The sequence below is a fragment of the Lampetra planeri genome, chromosome 41 (assembly GCF_965212315.1).
Source record: "Lampetra planeri chromosome 41, kcLamPlan1.2.h2, whole genome shotgun sequence".
NCBI lineage: Eukaryota > Metazoa > Chordata > Hyperoartia > Petromyzontiformes > Petromyzontidae > Lampetra > Lampetra planeri.
In genome coordinates, this window is record NC_136147.1 from 6,570,904 (window position 1) to 6,593,472 (window position 22,569).

General features: G+C 43.1%; 1 long non-coding RNA gene across 1 annotated transcript; it reads right to left on the reverse strand.

Moving 5' to 3' along the window:
• Window positions 1–11,686: 11,686 nt before the first annotated feature.
• Window positions 11,687–15,936, reverse strand: LOC144732022 (uncharacterized). Its single transcript, XR_013588144.1, has 3 exons — window positions 15,818–15,936; window positions 14,098–14,253; window positions 11,687–11,771 (listed from the first exon to the last, which is right to left on the reverse strand). It is a non-coding gene; the product is annotated as an uncharacterized LOC144732022 (long non-coding RNA).
• Between the last annotated feature and the right edge of the window lie 6,633 nt (window positions 15,937–22,569).

Genomic DNA, 22,569 nt, shown 5'->3' on the forward strand with positions numbered 1-22,569 from the left:
AATTAATAAAAGTAAAATAAAAAATAAAATAAAAATCACGACGTTTCTCGAGGCAACACACCTGAAGACGGAAGCTTGTGTTGCCTCCGAAACGTCGTGATTTTTATTTTATTTTTATTTTACTTTTATAAATTTAAATTTTTTTACCTACGTGACTTTACCGAAAAACATAAGAATACAGTTAATGCTGTCAGCGACCTAAGGGTGTGCCGGGTTGCGGCGACGCAAATCTGAAAGTGGCGTTAATAATATAATAAAGCGACGAAGTATTTGCAAAACTACGTGACAGGTGGAGGACATCATTGTACTTTATACCCCACCCCTCATTTCCCCGGTCGAGTTGAAAAATGTAACCGGAGCCATTCGTGTAACCTGCGTTCAGAATACCACGCTGAACTGTGGGGGAGGGGTGGACTTAGGGGGGCGGTGGAGCACATTCAAATAAGAACGAGGAGGGGAAGGCACCAAATGCAACATTCACACTTTTCTCGTGAGGCCGTCCTGACTGGTGTTTACATGGTTCCCTCGTTATTCGCGAGGGCTACGTTCCAGAGATACTCGTGACTAGATAATTTTGCGGTTAATGACATTGGCCTACGGTAATCTATCGTTTTAATGAATTACCTTAAATAACTACGTGAATAAGCTGTTGAATACATGCAAATTATCATGACACAAATATTAAAATTGGTTATAATATACATAAAGTAAATAAAAACATCGACGTATTAAATAACTGTTTATAAATGAACTAACCTTCAATTAAGATGATGGTTTGCATCATCACTTTCTCGGATCACATTCTCTCTGATCACTTTATCTCATCACTTTCTTTCTCTCTCTCCCTCTCTGTCTATGCAGCCGTCGTGTAGAGTTCCAGATGCAATTCGCGGTTTGCCAAAATCGCGGATGGCACGGTCGTGAATAACGAGGGAATACCGTGCTTCCAATTGGTGATTCCATTTTACAGATATTTATTTTCCACGCATGCCACCCCCAGATCTCTCCAGAAGGAAGTGTCGCGTTAAACCAACGCGCTTAGTTTTGTTCTCATATTTTATTAAATAACATATTTTTCATAGCGTAGATCTGTCAAGTTTTTTTTTCTTCTTCCATTAAGTGATATAATCTTAAAGGAGTTACGTCACATTCGTTGTGGCCCATTCAACTCTGCTTCTGTTTCTGATATCTGCCAGGTACGGGTACATTCTGGGTTATTTGGTCAAAGGCAAGAAGTTCTTATTACTTTCTAATGATCCATAATAAACACAGTGTTTTAAATGTAGAACATTGTAAATGTAATGAGGCTTTTTCTCCTACAGTGAAGGAATTCAATTTCGCTGAGGGCTCATGTGGGATAATGATACAGTAGGCAGTCAATGGAAAAATGTCCAGTTGAACACTATGTTTTGTAACTGTTTCCAAGGTAATCAACACAAGTGGGTTTATTTTTAAACACAACTGTTAACGTTGCACTTTTTGCACTTCCACAATGGGAAAAATCATCTTGTATAACTTACAATTGTTGACACACAGAACCATGACCTGAATGAAATTCCCTGCTTCCGATGACATCGGACTTCTTGGCGTATAGCTGATGCAAAGCAACAACTTCAATGTCACATTTAGGTGGTCCAGCGAGATAGCCGCATCAGCAGGAGCGGAGTGTATCATTGCTGTGATGTCTCCATCGTATTTGTGGATCGGACATTGCGTCGTTAGACGTTGTACTGTCTATTCTAGATTTGAAGTTTTCGTGACTGCAAGGATTCATACTCTTTGGTTTTTTCGGTAAAGTCACGTAGGTAAAAATATTATGTAATTTAAATCACGACGTTTCGGGCGCAACACAAGCATCCTTCTTCAGGTGGGAAAAACTTAGCGAACGCACACTTAAGCGGTGTACCCGAAACGTCGTGCTTTAATTTATATAATATTTTTACCTACGTGACTTTACCGAAAAAAACAAAGAGTATGTTGTACCGTCTGTTCAGGATGACCACAGTCGCACACGACTAGAGAGGTTTTTTTAAATCCTTTATATTAAGTTCACTTGCTTGCTTGCTTACGACCGTGCAAATCTTTCGGTCGTTTTTTAACCCACTTCCCGTGATCCAATCGAGCTGACATTTTCCACACAGACTCGTTGTGCGTGACAATTAATGTTCGTGAAATTTTTTTTTCCAAAATTTTACACTTTTAGGACAAAAATATTATATTTAATTACCAATTGCTTAATGCTGCCATGCAATCATCTGACCCATAGGTGGCAGCCATCTCAAGCCAGAGGACGAGAGGACTCTAGCCGCCACGCATATAAAGGATTTATAGTGAAAAACTTTGTTTTTACGGGTTATACTTGTTTAAAGTTTACATTTGTGTGTATCAGGTATGCGTATCTGCAATGATTTGTGCAGCAGATGTGGTTTAGGGTGGACCATGAGCTTCGTGGAAGATCAAACCCCGGGATCTTCTGCGTTGGGTCTATCATAACCTCAGTGGCGAGTGATAACTGAACTGGTCCTGGGCCTCCACCATTCACCAACTAAAAGTACCGAAAAAACCTAAGAGTATGGTCAAACCCCTAATAACTAACTTGGAGCGGGAAGGCCTCCATCCAGCAGTGGATTGACAATGGGTGTGATGCATTTTTAGTATTAAAACACACCAAAGAGGTTGCAACAGAGCTGGGTTGGTGGGTTATTGAAGACCTTGTATGTATGTACCTGCGTGCTGAACTTCTTTCGCATCGTACGTAGCCAACCGTGACAATTGAGAGTGCTGGATGCCTGTCGTGCAATGCTGCATTTCATCTTTACGTTACCGAGTAGCCGGCAAGTCCTTTGGACGTAACCCACCGGCCCACAGGCCAGCTAACCAGCCGGCCAGCCGATTAAGTACGGAGTTTGAGTTCGATATTTGGTTGTAGAAGGGGTTCGCTTTGTCCCCTACATTAGGAATCGCGGGTGAATGTCATTCATTTGTTTTTAATTTTAATTGTAAACTACTGAAATTGAATTAATAAATGTGCCCGGTTTCGGCGGGGCATTGACCCCCACCCTCCCCCGTGCTCTGCCCCCCCCCCCGAAAATTATGCCCAAAGCCCCTACCTCTCCACGCCTGGGGCGTTACAATCCCCCAGGGCCCCCTCTCCCCCCACCTGCATATCCCCCCATGCCCCCCCATCCCCAACGTACCCCCCTCCCCCCGCGAGTGACATCAGAGCCAACTGCAGGTGTCTCGACAATGGGATCCTCCACAGGATGATGAATACGTTGAGCCACTCGCTGGCAATTGTGAATTTAAATGTGTTGGTGATTCGAAACGCAGCCCACTGCGGCATCTACTGCACGTGTAATGTGGCATTGACTCGTTGTCGTATGGAGCATAAATGACGTCACACGATTTTAGACGATTGTTGACCCCCCCCCCCTCGTCACACGGCGTCACAAAAAGTCAGACCCCCCCCCTCAAATATGACGTCACAAAGCTCTGTCCCCCCCAAAACCATATTTCCATTTTGAAAACAAAACATGTTTCAAATCGCTTTAAACTATTGTCATTGTAGTGCGTATTTAATGTGGCGCTGCACTCTGATGTTGTAGGAGAAAACATTAAAACGTCTATTTAATTAAGTAGAACGTGTTGTCTATATTTATTTAAAGTTGCGCATTTTGATGTGACGTCACATTTCTCAACCTGCCCCCCCCCCCATCACACATCGTCACAAATGTCTGACCCCCCCCCCTAGGTGCGTGACGTCATTTATGGACGGCCCCAAAGCACTTGAGCCATTACAATTCATATGATGTATGCCAGGGCCTGCAGACAGCTCTGAAAGTTTTTAGAAAGCCACTGAAACTGTGCACTTTTAAATCCAAATTGAAAGCTCATTTCTTTACAATGTATTTTTTTGTGTGTTTAACCTACTCACGCCGGCTTGTGCGAGCCCTCACAGTCGAGCATATTTGCGGAATACACCACGCCGCCGTTGACCCTGGCCATTGACCGAGCAACCCAACGTTCCTACCAGCTCCCTCTGCAGGAATGTGTTTTATTTATCTCTAACATTTGCAAAAGTTCAGTCGCCTTGCCGACGTCCAGGTTCGATGTATGCCGTGACAGGTGGGGTTTTTTTTAATGCAGTAATTGGTGACTAAACTAGGATCATCCACTTACTCACTACACGTGAGAAGCTATTTTAATCACGTGGCTGCCTGGATTTAAAACCCAGAATCTCAGTGATTCTGGCTCAGCAACACAATCCTTTGAGTTACCTGGTCAACTCTGCCTTAAGACGTAATTTTCTACTTTTTTTTACCAAGTTAGGTTTTCAGCTAGTCTGGCATTCAATGCAAAAAAACATAATAACAATAATAAATTAAATAAGAGTGACGCACTTGGGAACAGGACAAGCAACATATTTTTTATTCAAAACAATGCTCGTAAGATGACTTGATAATTTTTGTGAGCATACTGTCTATCATCAGAACATTGTTCAGCTATTCCTGGCAGTGAATCTCCCCAGTGACATATATTTTATGAAATATGCTTTTTTTTATTACATCATTCCAAATAAATGCATCTACTGTATTGTGACAAAAAAAGTATACAAGCTAAGTTAAAAACTGATTTATTTTACTGTCACTGGCAGGATGTTTTTTATGTTTTCATTCTTAGTGACATTCCTTCGTTTCAGCCAGGAGCTAAACCCTGTTCTCTTCTTTCATCAGCCTGTTACCTGCCGCTTGCATCACGGGATCGTGAGTGGGTGGTGATGGCTGCGTGACGTCATTCCCCAGCAGTGCATTGACCACAGCTGGTAATGGTGAGACACGTGACTCAGTCATGTTCATAGACCCCGAAGTCGGTGGTGGAAGTTTAATCTCTTTTTTATTGGGAGGCTAAACTAATTTTCGATTTGAAGTGTATCTTTTACCAACGTGACTTTCCCGAAAAAACCAAAGAGTATAGGCTGAACTAAACTACACGAAAATCACTGAGCCTTAAAACTTACTTTTGACATGCTTCTTCTTTATTGCATAAATTAACTGAAATAACTTTAACTCCGGCATACCTAACGGACAGGTTTGGCAGGCAGGTGTGCCACAAATACTATCTGGAATGCGGTGCTCAGGTGAGTGCAGTTTTTATGTCTTTACACTATCAACTATTTAAATAAACTATTATTTTTATTTTACCAGGTAAGGCCCACTGAGCTGTATAGCTTTTTTTTCAGAAGCGACCTGGTCACAAATGAGAGCTCAACGAAGTGGCTTATCACGTGGAAATGTATAGCGAACAAATACTCTTAAACCCACGTTGATTCTAAACCTGGAGGGGAAAACAGGAGGACCCAGAAAAAAATGCACACGACCACAGGGAGAGAGAGAACATGCAAACTCCAAATATCCAGGCATCTAGGGTCGTGATTAAACCTACAACCTCCTGTATACCAGGCGAGGTATTTAACATCTCGCCACCGTGGCGCCCTTTAAAAACCACTCAGGAAATTAGAGTAAAAGCTACCAGCAATCTTCACCCCTAGTTGTGGGACACATTCACTGCTTCCTTTCATTTTTTATTTTAAAAAGAAAAAAGTTGTCAGCACCATTGGAGCCTCATTTGCCAGTAGCAAAATATGATAATTAATTTTTTATCCTTTTATCTGGCAACAAAAAAAACTTTGTCAGTTCATGCCACGTCTGCCCACGTTGCCACAGTAAATCCGTTTCCGGTCAAGATTGGCATGATGGCACTTGAATCACGGAGTGTAATGCTAGAATCACCGAGTGTGATGCCGACTTGTGCACCTTGCAAGAGTGAGATGGATTGGTACCATACACTTGATCGTGAAGGGCATAGCGACGGCGTGGGGTAAAGCTTCGTCCAGCAGTGGATAGACAATGGCTGCCGACGAGTTTGATGGTCGTGGTTATATTCTTTGGGTCTTTCGGTAAAGTCACGTAGATAGGTTAAAAAAATAAAAAATAAAACTATAACGTTTCGATCGCAACACAAGCGACCGTCATCAGGTGAAAAAAAGTAGTTATCTTGGAAGGTGTTCACTGCACATTTCGTCATTTGTTTCCACTTTTCCTCTGTCTTGTGCCAATATGCCCAAGTAGTTGCACATCTTTCTGGCACCAATCTGTTATTGTTGTCGCCAAGCCATTCTCTGTCAGGTCTTCCTTTCTTTCCGGTTACTTCTATTTTTCCAAACAAGACACATTTCATTTTCCTGTTGTTGTCCATCCTACATATGCGTCCAAATAGTGGCAGTTTTCTTCTCATCGTGATTTATAGCGTGTTGACTCTGTCTCCTCGACAGACCTGTTCTCCACCTGAGGACGTCTGCTTGCGTTGTGGCCAAAACGTCGTGAGAATTATTTTATTATGTTTTATTTTTATTATTTTATTATTTCCATTCTACGTGACTTTACCGAAAAAACCAAGAAGATGAATCCCTGCAGTCACGAAAGCTTTAAATCGAAATTTATAGCGTGTTCTTTCCCGCCCCCCACTCACACCCAGTCTACCCTTAGAATCCATAAAACAAGTTGTTGGGTTAGATTGCGTCAATATAAATGGCAGGTTTAACGACACATGTTTACACGCTCTAACCCAACACATTTTTTCGTGCCGAATCTCCACCACCACCATTTCTGTTCCCCCTCCCCAGAAACCATCCGGTGACTGGAGCGTTGTACCTGGCTTGCGTGCACACCACAATGACAAAATAAAATAGAAAAGCAAAGAATGTCCCACCAGCTCCTTATTTTAAAAGGGCAGCAGGACCCTGAGTCCTGCATATAACTTCCACGAGCTAAGGCCTGTCATAGCTCGAATTCCACAAGGAGCTTCAGCTCAATAAAATATCATAAAGTTAACGGCAAACTCAGGGGTGTTTATGGCCACTCATACATCGATTGTGACAGTAAAAACAGATTTTTTTAAAGTCCCAGCATATACACACGTATTGTGTGCATTGGTGGCATGAGACACGAGCAAACTCACATGAAGCTTAGGGGCCCCAAGTCACTCAAGGGGTTCTGCATTCATTAGACGAAAACCAAATTAAACTTTTATTTTTACCAGGCAAGGCCCACTAAAGCTGTATAGTTATTTTTGAGAAGTGCCCTGGCTATCACAAATGATAGCTCAACGAAATGGCTTATCATGTGGACATTTATAGGAGCCGAATACTCTAAACCAGTGGTTCTTAACTGCACTATCAGAAAGGGCATCACACACTCCCTGGGGGTGCGTGGATCCCAGGTTAAGAACCACTGCTCTAAACGCAGAGAAAAATCCACGGGGAGACATGCAAACTCTAAATATACAGCAGCAGGCGTCAGAGTCGGGATCGATCCCACGACCTCCTGCATACCAGGCGAGGAAGTTAACATCTCGCCACAACGGCGCTCTAATGCACACAAAAGCTCATCATTCTAATACCACTACGAAAAATAATTGTATAGTCTATTGAACTAAAGTGATAAAATTTGGTTGTTAAGCTTGTCCCGTGTTTGTTTATAATTACGTGACACGCCCAAATAGTTTCTTTACACGCTCTTTATTAACTCACTATGTCTGTTGTTGTCGTTGTATCCTCAAATCTTGTAACTCTTTTTAACCCACTTCTCAATGTGATATTGACTGCAAACTTGGTATACTTATGTCATACTGATGATAATAATATATTCTATATATTAAACAAAAATTTAACAATCTTTTTTATATGTTATGTTTCGGCTTGTGTCTAATTGTCCACGCTCAACTTACGTTAGTTGTAAATCACCATGATAAGCTTTGGGACCACTTCCTGGAGTCGTGGAGTTCTGCCATTACGAGTAGGGTACATTTCATGTAAGCGTGTTTAAAAAAAAATGTATATTACTTATTTTGCCAAAGGTTCTCCTGTGGCTGGCAGAGCACACCCACGCCCAAACGTATCACCCGCGTCTGAATGCGTGGGTTGAGGCTTGTGGGAAGCCACAGCCGACGGCTACTGGTGACAGTCACAAACAAACTCGTGGTCGCCAGCCTAAAGACTGCACGAGGGATCCGCATGGAGGGAAAATGCCGTCGTGGATGAACATGAACCTGCACCCACACAAATGCACACCAATTTTTTTTAAAAGTAACTCCACAATAATGTACTACACAGCATTGCAGTTCGTGAACGTGGGTCGTTAGATGACGGTATGTCACACTGGCACTTTCATATTTGTAAACTCCTTATCAGTGCCGCTACCTTATTACACACCAATTCACACCTTATTGGTAACCCTGTGCCCCTATAAATATCAAAGCTCATCCTAAAAAGTCCCATCACAAGGGAGAAACACAAACAAATAGACAAAACAAAATTTCGCCCGGATTAAAACGGCTGTACACCGCATGAACATGAAAACTCAATTTCCCTGTACAAGAATACGGGGTAAACCGTATGGGTTGACAGCTATGGACTTTTCAGAACACCAAACAATGTGTACAGCAGAGGCATAGGCTTTACCGTTTCTGGAAATAAAACAGAGGTGTTAAGATGTTCAAACACCAAATCGTGACACGAGTGGTCACATTTTGTTTCAAAGCAATGAGAGAATCAGTGTGTATGTCATTATATTCATATACAGCCCCTTTGTTAATACACCGCTGGTTGAGGGCCTCTCCATGCAGGTCGTGAGAGTTCCTTTATGACGGTGCAACAGTTAGCGCGCTGCGCTATGAACCCGATCATCCGAGTTCGATTCCTGCTCAAGGCCAACACCAGTGACGATCAGCTTAACCAGTCCCGAGTACCTGGTGCGGTGTGTAAACATCGCCACTGGGGAGACAAAGGCGGCCGGGCGTCGTGTTGACCACCCACCCCTTCGTGTGCCGTGCCGGCCTTCATAGGTGCTCGCTAACAGCACTTGCCCCTACAGTCTGTTACAGGCTACACGGGGGGGGGGGGATCTTTGTCTTATGTTTACGACAAATTCGCCACGCAAGTCAAGTGTGAGTCGCCAATAACGTCGCAATGATTTTGCGCGATAAATTACTCGCCTTTTGCAGTTCTCGCGTACCTCTTGCCACCCCTCAGGGTGCAGACAAGGCAACACGACAGCCGCAACAGCAGGAGGGTGAGAATCGCCAGTGCGGCAAACAGCCACGCCGATGGACAGCCGAGCCACTCATTCGCTGTCACGGCACGAGATCAAACCACAGACATCAGCAACGCCACGGGGCCTTTGCAAATGTTAATACATCAGCGTGAAATAGCGGAAACAGATATCGTTAAGAGTTAGGCACGGTGCAATTAATCATCATTTTATAATTCAAATGTATGATGCGCATTCCATCATGGGATCCCAATGCGCCACTAACCAGCTAGCGACGTGATGAGTTGCCAACATCGTGTGCCGCGATCTGATTCAAGACCCCAACTTTTTTCCTGTTCTGTTCTTTAACATTAGCCTTACACATTAGCGAAAGGGGGTTTTCGTTTAAACCCTTTTGTGCTTTTCCTGGAAGGAAATGCAATTGTCCAAAAACTGCTCTGACGCATTAAACGTTGAGCAAGTGCACTTTTGCACCACATTCCTATGCAGGTATATAATTGTATAAATAGAGCGTAGGAGTGGGACGATGGCAGCAGCCTTGACCCTGGTTACGCGAGACATCATCATCACGACTGTCATCAACGTGGCGACCGAACATCGATCAGTTTAACACGTGGGAGGCTTTCGCGCCCAATATAATCCATAATACAAGTTTTTTTTGGTTTGGTTAGATCGCGTAAATACATAATAGTGTCGTTAAACCCGCCACCACCCGACACAGCCAACTAGTAAGGTTTGTCATGTAGAACAGAACATGCCAATTCGTTACTAGTACAGCAACACCGGTGTGTTGGATAGCAAAGCCACAACATTTACAATCTGAGTACGACGTTTGGCTGTGTCAGGTGGTGGCGTGTTTAAGACACATTTACGCGATCTAACAGGAAAAACCTGTATTATGGACCAACATTGATCGTCGGTCTCCCTTGGTAACAGCAACACAAGCGACATTCCAGTTGTTGCTCTGCATTGACATCAGGCGTTAAAGTTCAAGTTCATTTATTATGTATAGCCCTGTGAGCCATTCGGCTCTTGAATCGGGTGCAACCGCAACAAACAAAAAACATGAACAAAAAACATCTTAAAGTGAATATGTGACTAAGTGCAAACAGAAAATCCAAGAAAAGACAGCAAAATATTGCAGAAAATACACCGTACACCAACGCTGTGTGCAAAAATCCCAGTGGGATGCAAGTCAAACAACAACAACAACCACAAGACAGCTTAGATCAAGGTTTAACGCCATCAGTCTAACTCTGTACTACAACAAACAAACATGGCTAAACCAATACAGTTTTCGAAATCACCAAAAAAAAGCTATGAAAACAATGAAAAAGCAATCACAGGCGTGCGAGAGAGTGAGCGAGAGCTTTATTAGCGAGAGCTAATCGAGCGTAGTAGACACTGGCCACGGTTGGTGGAATTCACCTGAGGACGGCTGCTTGCGTTGTGGCCGAAACGTCGTGAGAATTATATTTTATTATGTTTTATTTTTATTATTTTATTATTTCCCTTCTACGTGACTTTACCGAAAGAACCAAGAACACGGTAGGTGGGTTGTGATGCAAAAGGCTTTGTAGCGCATACACTTACACGTGTTGTTGCCAAGGGCAGTGGCATTGCTGCCCTCCGCACGTGTAAATGTAACTTCAAGTCTGAAATTGATAGAGCTGTTATTAACAATGGCACAAATCCGTGGTGTGTTATGGATGTATGTACTGTATGTTGAACCTCTTTTGCACCGTACGTAGCCAACCGTGCTAATCGGAGGTGTGGGGGAAAAGTGGGAATTATGGGGATATCCCGGTAACGTTCTTGTTTGCTTGGTGACTGCTAAGTTAGCAACAACGCTAACAATTTTCATATATTCCCATTGTTACGGATACTACAACTTATATGTGTATAGTGTTTCTTTAGCTCACTCCACGTGAGAGCTGAGCATTTGTTAACGACTGATGATGCAGGATGTAATCTCCAGCGAAACGTCGTACAAAGTTGTCAACATTTAGCTTGTTTGTAAGCATTCCTGTTTGCTAATACTGTAAACCAAATAAACCAAATGGCATTTTTCTCCACGTGACAACTTGGTGTTATGGCTGTGTCGAGTGGTAGAAGGTTATGGTTAACCATGGACATCCCACCTGAACAATCTCATACAAAAGAAATGATCAGTCACTGTTCTCGTCTCTTGAGATGTCACCTGGTTAAATAAGATCAACAGTTGTGGTGGATAGGTGTGTGTGGGTGTGGGGGGGGGTTATGTGGGGCACAGTAGGGGACACAGGTGGTGCATCAGCCAGCCATCTCAGTCAGTCGACCTGTGGCACCTGGGTCTGCCCCGTGACCTCCTGCCAGCGGACGTTCGACACTTCACGTGGCCTCAAGGTGCACATGGCCTGGCACAAGCGTCGTGGTGACGTCACCGCCACTTAGTGGCGAATGGCGGTTGTCGTTGTTGTTATGTGTTCCCTGAGCTTACAGGAACCCTCAATATTCGTCCGGCTAGCCGAGGTGGTTTTATCGCACATGGGTCGAGGCATTCTCAGCAAGAGACGTATGGACAATGTGAAGTGACTTGCCTGCTAGAGTATGTGCTGCTTCTGTGGCCATCAGTGTCCACGTCGGTTGGGAGAGGAGTACATTTGGTTGTATTCATCAAGTTGCCTGTACAAGGACATGACAACGCACGGCATTTGCATAGTCAGCAGGAGTATACGAAGCATTACAAAAAGTGTAAGTTGTTACTAAAAACAAAATGTGCAGCTCTTTGCCAATACAACTGCTGGCACAAAGCCTCCCCACGCCATTCATATAGGTCATGGAAATGGTTTGACCATACTTCACCGCGCTGATCAGTGTGCTTTGCTGAAGGCGGGTAGGATTTGCTACCTCTGAGTTAAACCAAAATTTGAACGCGTCATGAGAAGGCTATTTACACACACAAAAACCAACGTGGTGAATTAGTAAGCAACAGAGGTGTGGACTCGAGTCATGTGACTTGGATTCGAGTCAGACTCGAGTCATGAATTTGATGACTTGCGACTCGACTTGGACTTGCATAACAATGACTTTGTCCCACCTATGAGATGTGGACTCGAGTCATGTGACTTGGACTCGAGTCAGACTCGAGTCATGAATTTGATGACTTGCGACTCGACTTGGACTTGCATAACAATGACTTTGTCCCACCTATGAGATGTGGACTCGAGTCATGTGACTTGGACTCGAGTCAGACTCGAGTCATTAATTTGATGACTTGCGACTCGACTTGGACTTGCATAACAATGACTTTGTCCCACCTATGAGATGTGGACTCGAGTCATGTGACTTGGACTCGAGTCAGACTCGAGTCATGAATTTGATGACTTGCGACTCGACTTGGACTTGCATAACAATGACTTTGTCCCACCTATGAGATGTGGACTCGAGTCATGTGACTTGGACTCGAGTCAGACTCGAGTCATGAATTTGATGACTTGCGACTCGACTTGGACTTGCATAACAATGACTTTGTCCCACCTATGAGATGTGGACTCGAGTCATGTGACTTGGACTCGAGTCAGACTCGAGTCATGAATTTGATGACTTGCGACTCGACTTGGACTTGCATAACAATGACTTTGTCCCACCTATGAGATGTGGACTCGAGTCATGTGACTTGGACTCGAGTCAGACTCGAGTCATGAATTTGATGACTTGCGACTCGACTTGGACTTGCATAACAATGACTTTGTCCCACCTCTGGTAAGCAAACTGACGATGTCCTGGGAAGACTGGTGGATTTCAGCTACCTCAAAGGGAGGAACATTCCGGGAAAGACGAGGACATCCCTTCTAGCAATGTTTCTTTCCCAAGCAGATACAATAGTACGTGTCATTCACTGGCACATGTTCTTCTGATCCATGCTCGTCTTTCTGTCTCTCAGTAGAATTTTCGACCGTGCCTCTTCTCCATGATTATTTGTGCACATTTGACAATGTACTTGTCCCACTGTGTCTTTGTCAAATCTCCACGTGGATGTCACAGCAGCTAGTAATGCGCATGTTTAAAGCGGACAAAACAGTGCGATTAGATACAAATGTTAAAGTGATGTGAAGATATAAAAGGTTGAAGTGGCAGGAAAGCTTGAAAAGATAACAAAACAAACATGTTCTGTCACTACATTTAACCACAAATCTTATTCAAACCCGAGGCTTGTTTACATAGGCGAGGAAGTGAGTCAACAAACCCCGAGTCGATTTACTTACGCTCCCCCTTCATTCACACGCACACGTCTAAATAAGTTATTTAAAATCAAGTTAAACAATCAACAAGTAATTAGTCAAAGAATAAAATGTTTTCACCCCACGAGCCCTCGCGGTGTGATGACGATGCCGATGACACCCCCCCTCCCGCACATAACCTCCCGTCCAGCGGCACATGTGGGAACAGTGGTGATACTTTCCCACGCCCCCCACCTCGAAACAATGTTTTCATCCGATTACTCAAGTAATTGAACTGACCCATCGGTAGAGCAATCGATTACTACAATGCATAATCAGATATTCTAGCTCTAAAAATAAAAATTCCAGGTGCACGCGATATAAAAGCATTTCGTCAATGGTTAAAACGCCGAGTCTTAAAAAAAGAGATATTTTGTTGCGCGTGCAGTGTTGACGAGGCTAAAAGTTGGCAGTTTTCCACTACATTTCAGCCACAGTGTTCGTTAAAAGACTTCGTGCCAACATGCCAAATATGTGAAGAATCGAGAGCAAGCAAAATAATACGTCCACTTACGTTCGAAGTAATATTGAGATTCTTTTTGTGCCAAAGGGCTTCAGCAACTACCATCATCAACATTGATGTTATGTTGATTTTCTTTTTTTTTAACTGCATGAAACGTTAAGATTCCTGAATTATGTGGACAAGATTAAAATTCAGCACACAAATGTTGCTCGGGGAAGTTACGGCACTTTACACTTAAGTTACGAAACAGAGGTGCGTCACTCACACGCTCGTTCAATCCTGTGACCTTGAGGGCAGCCTTTGCAACAAAGGAAGTTGGAGCAGTCATCTGTGAGGCAGTGGCGCACGTGAACTGCGGGAGCGCAGCCACAAACCCGGTCGTGCACAGCTGTGCATTTGTCCAACTCCTGATGAGACAGAGCTGAAAGCAATACAAAATTAGTAGTTTAAAAAAAAAACTTTTTTTAAAACACGCTTTAATGAAATGTACCGTACTTTTGGCGTCATCTGGTCCAACCCATGTGAGACTAGGCTCGAAGGAAAGCTGTCTCGCGTGTGGACCAATCAACTTCAAGGACAGTGCACATTATCAGAGTTATGTCTTTTGTTTGTATTATGACTGCAGGTATTGCGGTCTATGCAAACATGACTCCTTGTAAAAAGGTGTCAGTTTTGTTGCCAGATAGAAGGGTAAAAAAAAACAATTATCATATTTTTACTAGCAAATGAGGTTCCCATAGTGTACCGTACTAGTAATGAAATAACTCCACGACTCCAGGAAGTGGCCCCGAAGCTTGCCATAACGTAATGGACCGTCGACAATTAGACCCAAGCCGAAATATAACATATAAAAAAGATTGTTTAAAAATGTATATATATTTTTATGATACAATATAGTATTGTCATCAGTATGACGTAAGTATACCAAGTTTGCAGTCGATACCACATTGAGAAGTGGGTTAAAATTGAGTTACAAGATTTGAGGATACAACAACCACGACAACAACAACAGACAGAGTGAGTTAATAGAAAGCGTGTAATAGTAAAAACACCACACTCCCGTGCGCGGGCACACGAGTGTTAATCACCTTTTAAACGGCGGTGGTTACCCACCCGTGCACACATGTTTACGACGCAAATACACTTACTGCACCTTTAAAATTCAATAACAACCTACGTGATTTCAAGTATCGGAGTTTGAAATGTCACTGCCAATCTCATTGTTAAGTACAGTCCTGTATATAATGTGAATGGGAGCGGTGGCACAGTGGTTAGGACGCTGCGCAAAGAACCCGGAGACCCAAATCAATTCCCCAAAACGACTATAATTATCAGTGGTGTCCCCCACTTTACCAATTTGCATTGATCTGCACGGTGAAGAACGTTCAAATGACATCCATGACTGGACATGACGTGGAGAAGGCCTTCATCCAGCAGTGGATTGACAAAGGGCTGTGAAGTGTAAATCTTCTTGCGCTGCGCGTACACATTTTGAGAACACTTCAGCACCTAAATGAATACTCTTAGTTCTTTCGGTAAAGTCACGTAGGTAAAAAATGACGTAGCTAAAAAATGACGGTTTCACCTGAAGACGGAAGCTTGTGTTGCCTCCGAAACGTCGTGATTTTTATTGTTTTATTTTTATTAAATTAAATTTCATTTTTTACCTACGTGACCACCACACGGCAAAGACACAAGCTTCCGTCTTTAGGTGAAACCGTCACAGCAAAATACAGATATTTTGCTGTGACGGTTTCACCTGAAGACGGAAGCTTGTGTTGCCTCCGAAACGTCGTGATTTTTATTGTTTTATTTTTATTAAATTAAATTTCATTTTTTACCTACGTGACTTTACCGAAAGAACTAAGAGTATGAATCCTTGCAGTCACGAAAGCTTCAAATTTAGAATTAACACCTAAATGAACTCAGTTGGGAGGGCTTGTACAGCAGCAACCATGTAAAGCTCGTTGCGTTTGAGTCATTACCCATGTTGCAGCGGGTGCACGGTTCGCAGTTCTGGCGCTTGTTCAGCTCATTCCGGAATGTTCCAGACCTGCAGGGCGCACATCGAGTCTTGGAGCTGGCACCACACGGCAAAGACAAAAACGTGCCTGCATCCGACATAAAACATTAATGAAGCAGCTAATCGACTACGGGGCGATAAATAGCTTCCCCCCACCCCACCACCACCAAATCTTCCATGATGTCTGGTCAGCGTGGAAGAGTAGGCCATAATGCCCCTTCGAGGGCTTCTCTCGAGATATATATATGGAGACGTATTGTCTGATTGTGTCTTTTGTTGATTACATTCCCCGCAACGATGCCCATGATTATTTTGAGCTACGCATTTGGTAATTTTGCGTTAAACCCGGGGCCTTGTCTTAAAGAGGGGGCCCATGTCTGTAATACCTGGATGTTAACCAGCATTGAAACTAAACTAAAAACTACATTCTTGATTTGAAGCTTTCGTGGCTGCAGGAATCCATACTCTTCGGTTCTTTCGGTAAAGTCACGTAGTTAGAAATAAAATAAAACAAATCACGACGTTTCGATCGCAACACAAGCGACCTTCACCTGGTGGGACAACAACAGCATTTTCTTGCTGAAAATCTTCAGCAAGAAACCAGTCCAGAGTTTGCTTATTATGTACAGTATGTACGTTGAACTTCTTTCGCACCGTACGTAGCCAACCGTGCTAATCGAATCAATGCTGCTGAAAATCTTCAGCAAGAAAATGCTGTGATTTTTACCTACGTGACTTTACCGAAAGAACCAAAGAGTATAAAACTACATTATTTTTATTTGACCAGGTTAAGGCCCACTTTTTCAGACGCGACCTGGCACAACGAAGTGGCTTACCATGCGGAAATTTATAGCAGCCAAATACTCGAAACGCACGTTCATTCTAAATGCGGAGGGAAAACCCGGAGGATCTGGAGAAATTTCCACGCGACCACGGGCAGAACATGCAAACTCCAAATATACAGGTGTCGGGTCGAGATCGAACCCACGACCTCCTGTACAGCAAGCAAGGTAGTTAACAAGGCTGCCGGTGATACAAATATACTCTGTGTTTGAAATCAGTTCAGAGTTTGCTTATTACGTACAGTATGTACGTTGAACTTCTTTCACACCGTACGTAGCCAACCGTGCTAATCGAATCAATGCTGCTGAAATGATGCAATCCCAAAAAGTCGTGTTGCTGCTGGCTGTGATAATAATACATGTGGAGACACAGCTATAAGCAGAAGTTGTGGTGTCTGTTCATCTCTTTTCTAAAGGTTAAGAGGTCATCATAAGTTCTGTCGTTAGGATAATCACATCTTCTTGGTTCTTTCGGTAAAGTCACATAGAAGGGAAATAATAAAATAATAAAAACAAAACATAATAAAATAAAGATTCTCACGACGTTTCGGCCACAACACAAGCAGCCGTCCTCAGGTGAAGAAACAGAGCTTTCGGAAAGACAGCGTCGCAATTAACACCGCCAAGCTTGGCAGCGTATATTTAAGTTGTGGCCGAAACGTCGTGAGAATTTTTTTATTATGTTTAATTTTTATTATTTTATTATTTCCCTTCTACGTGCCTTTACCGAAAGAACCAAGAAGATGAATCCCTGCAGTCACGAAAGCTTTAAATCGAAGGATAATCACAATTTATGTCACTTCAAAAAAATGTGTTTAAAACCGGATGGGGCCTCTGGGTATGGTATGGCATTTGTAAACTTTGGGTGTGTCTGGACTTGAACGGTCGCCCGACCACAAGAACCATGAGTAGCTGTCACTTCCTTGACAATGGAAGTAACCTCGACTGACTGCATTTGCCAAATTGCCGTCAATGCACACACGCGCATTCGGATAAACAACAAAAACAAATGGAAAAAAACCTCCATCGTTCAATGACACGCCAATCTGTGGCAACAAGACACGTGCAGTAGTTGTTGCGTTCTGAGTGAGAAGAAACAAGAAATAGTGTAAGTCGTGAACTGTGGTCTGTTGACCTCGGTGAATGGACGTGTCTGATGAAATGCAATGTCGTCTTCTTATATTCCGTGTGAATACGACGTTGCTAGACAATGAGGCCTTCAAGGTATCAAAGACAAAGATGACCCGTATAGCCTTAACAGACTGTTGGGGTAAGTGCTGATAGCGAGCACCTATGAAGGAGGGGGTGGGTGGGTGGCCAGCACCACGCCCGACCGCCTTTGTCTCCCAAGTGGCGATGTTTTCAACACACCGCACTAGGTACTCATTTGAGGCTGAGTCGACCTTGGGGAGGCTAGGACCGGTTCAAATATTCGCCAATGTTGTTAGCCGTGAGCGGGAATCGAACTCGGGGTGGCTGCCGGGTTCGTAGCGGGGTGCGCTAACAGCTGCGCCATCGCTCCGCACAACCATTGTGCCTCAACGCTTCAAGGTATCTAACGCAGCACCCCGAACGTACTTCGTACACCAGGCACCCGATCACAGCTGTATCCATGAAGCGTGAAAGCATATACCGTACTGCACGAGGGGCAGGAACACAGATTACGCACTGCCATGGTCAACGTTTATACACCACGTGCATACGGAATGCCATTTTGAAGGTACAGTGATGACATATGTAGGTTTCGATTTAAAGCTTTCGTGACTGCAGGGATTCATATTCTTGGCTCTTTCGGTAAAGTCACGTATAAGGGAAATAATAGGGAAATAATAAACTAATATTTCCCTTCTACGTGACTATACCGAAAGAACCAAGAATATCTGTACGTTTATAAAATACCGCTGAACACAATGTCGTTTCGCAAGACGTTAACAGGACGTGGAGGGAAACGTCGCTCGCCAAATTATGGAGAGAAAAAGTCGATGGCTTGACATGAAGGTGTCACTGGATCTCAGTCGCAGCACGGTTGATGCTTGTTGGCCATACGACGGTACCCCTGAGTCGCTTGATGCTGTAATGCGGTGGTTCTTAAACCTGCAGTGCACGCACCCCCAGGGGGTGCGAGATGTCCTTTTTGGGGGTGCGAGATTTTTTTTTAAAGTTTATCGAAAACACAAATTAAGCACGGGTACGTAACTACAACTACTTTGTTTCATCAACCTCGATGTATTTATTAACATCGTAATTTGTTTTTGAATGACTGAGAACGAAAGGGGTGAAGAAGGCTGCAGTAAATATGAAGATGCACTGATGTAATGAAATGGTTATAGCCACGGAATTACAAGTGCGTAAGTACACGCGAAATCAGTGGCGGAGCCAGTGGTGGGGGTGGGGTGGCACGTGCCCTAATTTCGATCGGATCATTGTGGTTTATTAGTGATAAATCGGTATTTTGCGACCCCCACTGCCACTGTGGAGCATATTATTGTGTGCCAGGGACTCTATGAGATGATAGGACAATAATCTGAGTCCATAATTGGCAATAAGTAAGGGCACAGCAGTTATAAGTGACTCAGAATTGTGCGCAGTTGCGTCTCCAGTACACGACTTCCCTGAAGGCATTCACCTTCAGCGAGCGCGATGCCTTCAGCGAGCACACGCGTCGAATAAAAAGCAAGGGACAAGTCCTTGCTTACTAACAACTCCTCTATCATTTTGCATTGCTGGAGGGGTTTCCCCCCACTACCTGAAAATCCTGACTCCTCCGCCCGAAATAACTTGCAACCGCAAGTCATGAGAGTTTCCCGATACATTTCAGTTGTCAAATCAAATTGTTGAGATATTGCTTTTACTTTACCTGGAGGACACTTTTCACAACAGATGTTGTCAAACAAGTAATGGGTCGTTTCGTTGCACGCGCGTGCATTCACCACAGCCAGAAGGACGATCTGAAACAAGAGACCCCGGTTCACAGGCACAAATCAAAGACAAAGATCCCCCGTGTAGCCTTAACAGACTTGTCGGGACAAGTGTTGTTAGCGAGTAGCACCTATGAAGGCTGGCACGACATACGATGGGGTAGGTGGCCTGCACCACGCCCGGCCGTCTTTGTTTCCCCAGTGGCGATGTTTACACACGCACCAGGTGCTCATTTGAGTCTCAGTCGCCCTAGGGGAAGCTCTGGACCGGTTCAGATAATCGTCACTGGTGTTGGCCGTGAGCGGGAATCGAACCCGGTCGCCGGGTTCGTAGCGCAGCGGCGCTAACCGCTACACTACCGCTCCCCACTTTCAAGTTTCATCTATTAGGTATAGCCCAGTGAGTCATGCGGCTCTTAAGTCGGGTGCAATCGCAATAAACTAAATATGAACAGAGAACATCTTAAATAGACGACGCGCAACAGAAACATCCTGGATAAACCAGCAAATCTTCCAGAAAAAAACCCATGCAAAAATCCCAGTGTGATGCAAATCAAACATTAACAACCATAGGACAATTTAGATTCAAGTTATCAGGCCAACTCCGCAATTCCGCAAGAAACATGGCTTAACCATTTCGATTTAAAGCTTTCGTGACTGCAGGGTTTCATATTCTTGGTTCTTTCGGTAAAGTCACGTAGAAGGGAAATAATTAATTAAAAATAAACAATAAAATTCTCACGACGTTTCGATTGCAACACAAGCAATCCTCATCAGGTGTGAAAACCACAGCAAGACATTCGTGAGAATTTAATTGTTTTTTTTCTATTATTTTATTATTTCCCTTCTACGTGACTTTACCGAAATAACCAAGAATATGGCTTAACCATGTTTTCGAAATCACCAAAATAAAGCTATAAAAACAATGTAACAACATTAATCATAGGAACTGTGATTCAAATTTAACAATAAAGATATACATAACATGCACGTAACGGTGAACCTAGTGAATTGAGTCCTTGAAACACACATTTACACACCCTGGCTACGTTGAATGTAAGGTGTAAAATGAATGTTTGTTATTTTTATGGGAAGGGGGGCGGGTAAACGTAATTGAGTGTGTGCAGTGACTTGGCGGAGCAATTCTTAGAAGATTAACGTCATATGAGCAACGACATGCACAGTGCAAACTGTGCTGGAAGCAAACAAACACGTGGTTAGCGAAACAAAACAGCACGCTTTCCCCTCGCATGCTGCTGCTGCTCGCCCTTCGATCCACACGCACCACACGCACACAGGCGGAGAGATTGGACGGGAAGGGGTGGGTGGACGCGAGCATTTTGTTTTTACACAACCTCGTCGGCCACACCACCTTCTGGGAGTGCATCATTTCAGCAGAAAGAGTCAATAGAATCTTCGACATTCGGTTTCTCATCAGCAGTTTGGCTTCCTTAAACCAATGCTGGTGAGCATTCGTGTATATATAGGCAGGAACTCTCTCTGTCTGTTAGACGTATTATACGCAAAAACATATTATAGTAATTCAATTATATTCTTGGATCTTTCGGTAAAGTCACGTAGAAGGGAAATAATGAAAATAAAACATAATAAAATTATCTCCTTGAGGACGGCTGCTTGTGTTGTGGCCGAAACGTCGTGAGAATTTTATTATGTTTTATTTTTTATTTTTTTATTATTTCACTTCTACGTGACTTTACCGAAAGATCCAAGAAGATGAATCCCTGCAGTCACGAAAGCTTTAAATCGAAAAGACATGTAAGTACGTGTACGTATGATAATTGTTTTTTTACCCTTTTATCTGGCAACAAAAGTGACACCTTTTTTACGAGGAATTTTTTTTTATTTCATTTATTATTTTATCTTTCTACGTGACTTTACCGAAAGAACCAAAGAGTAATTCCTGCAGTCACGAAAGCCCCATATCAAGTTTTTACACACAACTAAGTAAGCGTACAATACGCCTCAATTGTTTATTTATTTATTTCGTTGCTTATATTTGTTACTTAAACTTATGTTTATGTTACCTATATTCTTTACAAATATGTTAATGATTGTTTTGTGTTATGTATTAAACATGTCTTTATAAGATTTTCTTTTTTTTTAGGTTTCATACAAAGTTTTCTAAAACATCAAGATTTCCATAATATTTGTACACATTCATGGCCATTAGCCATTGTAACCAGGGCTTAATTTCTCACTAAATATATTCCTGAACTCAGCCCCGAACATATGGCTGAAGTTAAGCTCAGAACCAATCTCAAAGAAGGCCTAGGTTTTAACAAGTACCAACCACAGCAAATTACAAATATATACTCTAAGAAAACATGAACAACGTGAGTAAAATGTCAGCAACATTGTGTAAGCTTAACTCCTGCTGCCAGGGCTCAATTGAGTCGATAACGTCAAGCGCCAACCATGAAAGGCATCCACGTGCACGCGTACTGAGGGGATAACACCAACATATGAATTATGGGTGGACGACATGAAATGAGAAACGAATCGCCTTTACAAATGTACAAATACTCACAAACAAAGATTTCCACACGAGTCCACTGGCAGTATTCATCTCTGTTCTAAGACACTCAGGACTTGGTCAACTTGGTGAAAGCAAATAGTTGGAGGCTTTGTGCGGACAGCTCGCACGAAAATGATCTTATTTGGCAAATGGTGCCGCAGTTTATTTCCATAAATGCACACCAAAGCCACAGTGAGTTTTTGCGGTCGAGTCATTTTCCACATTGTAGGTATTTTTAAAGGGGTATGACTTTTGTTTTTCTTATTCTAAGGTATACAATACAATGCAATTTACATTTACATAGCGTCTAAATGCAATCAACGCACCCCCAGACACTTCACAGGGGAAGAGAGAGAAAAAAACACATTTGATTTGAAACCAAGGGCAGAATTCTCAACTCTACGCAGTTCAAGACGAA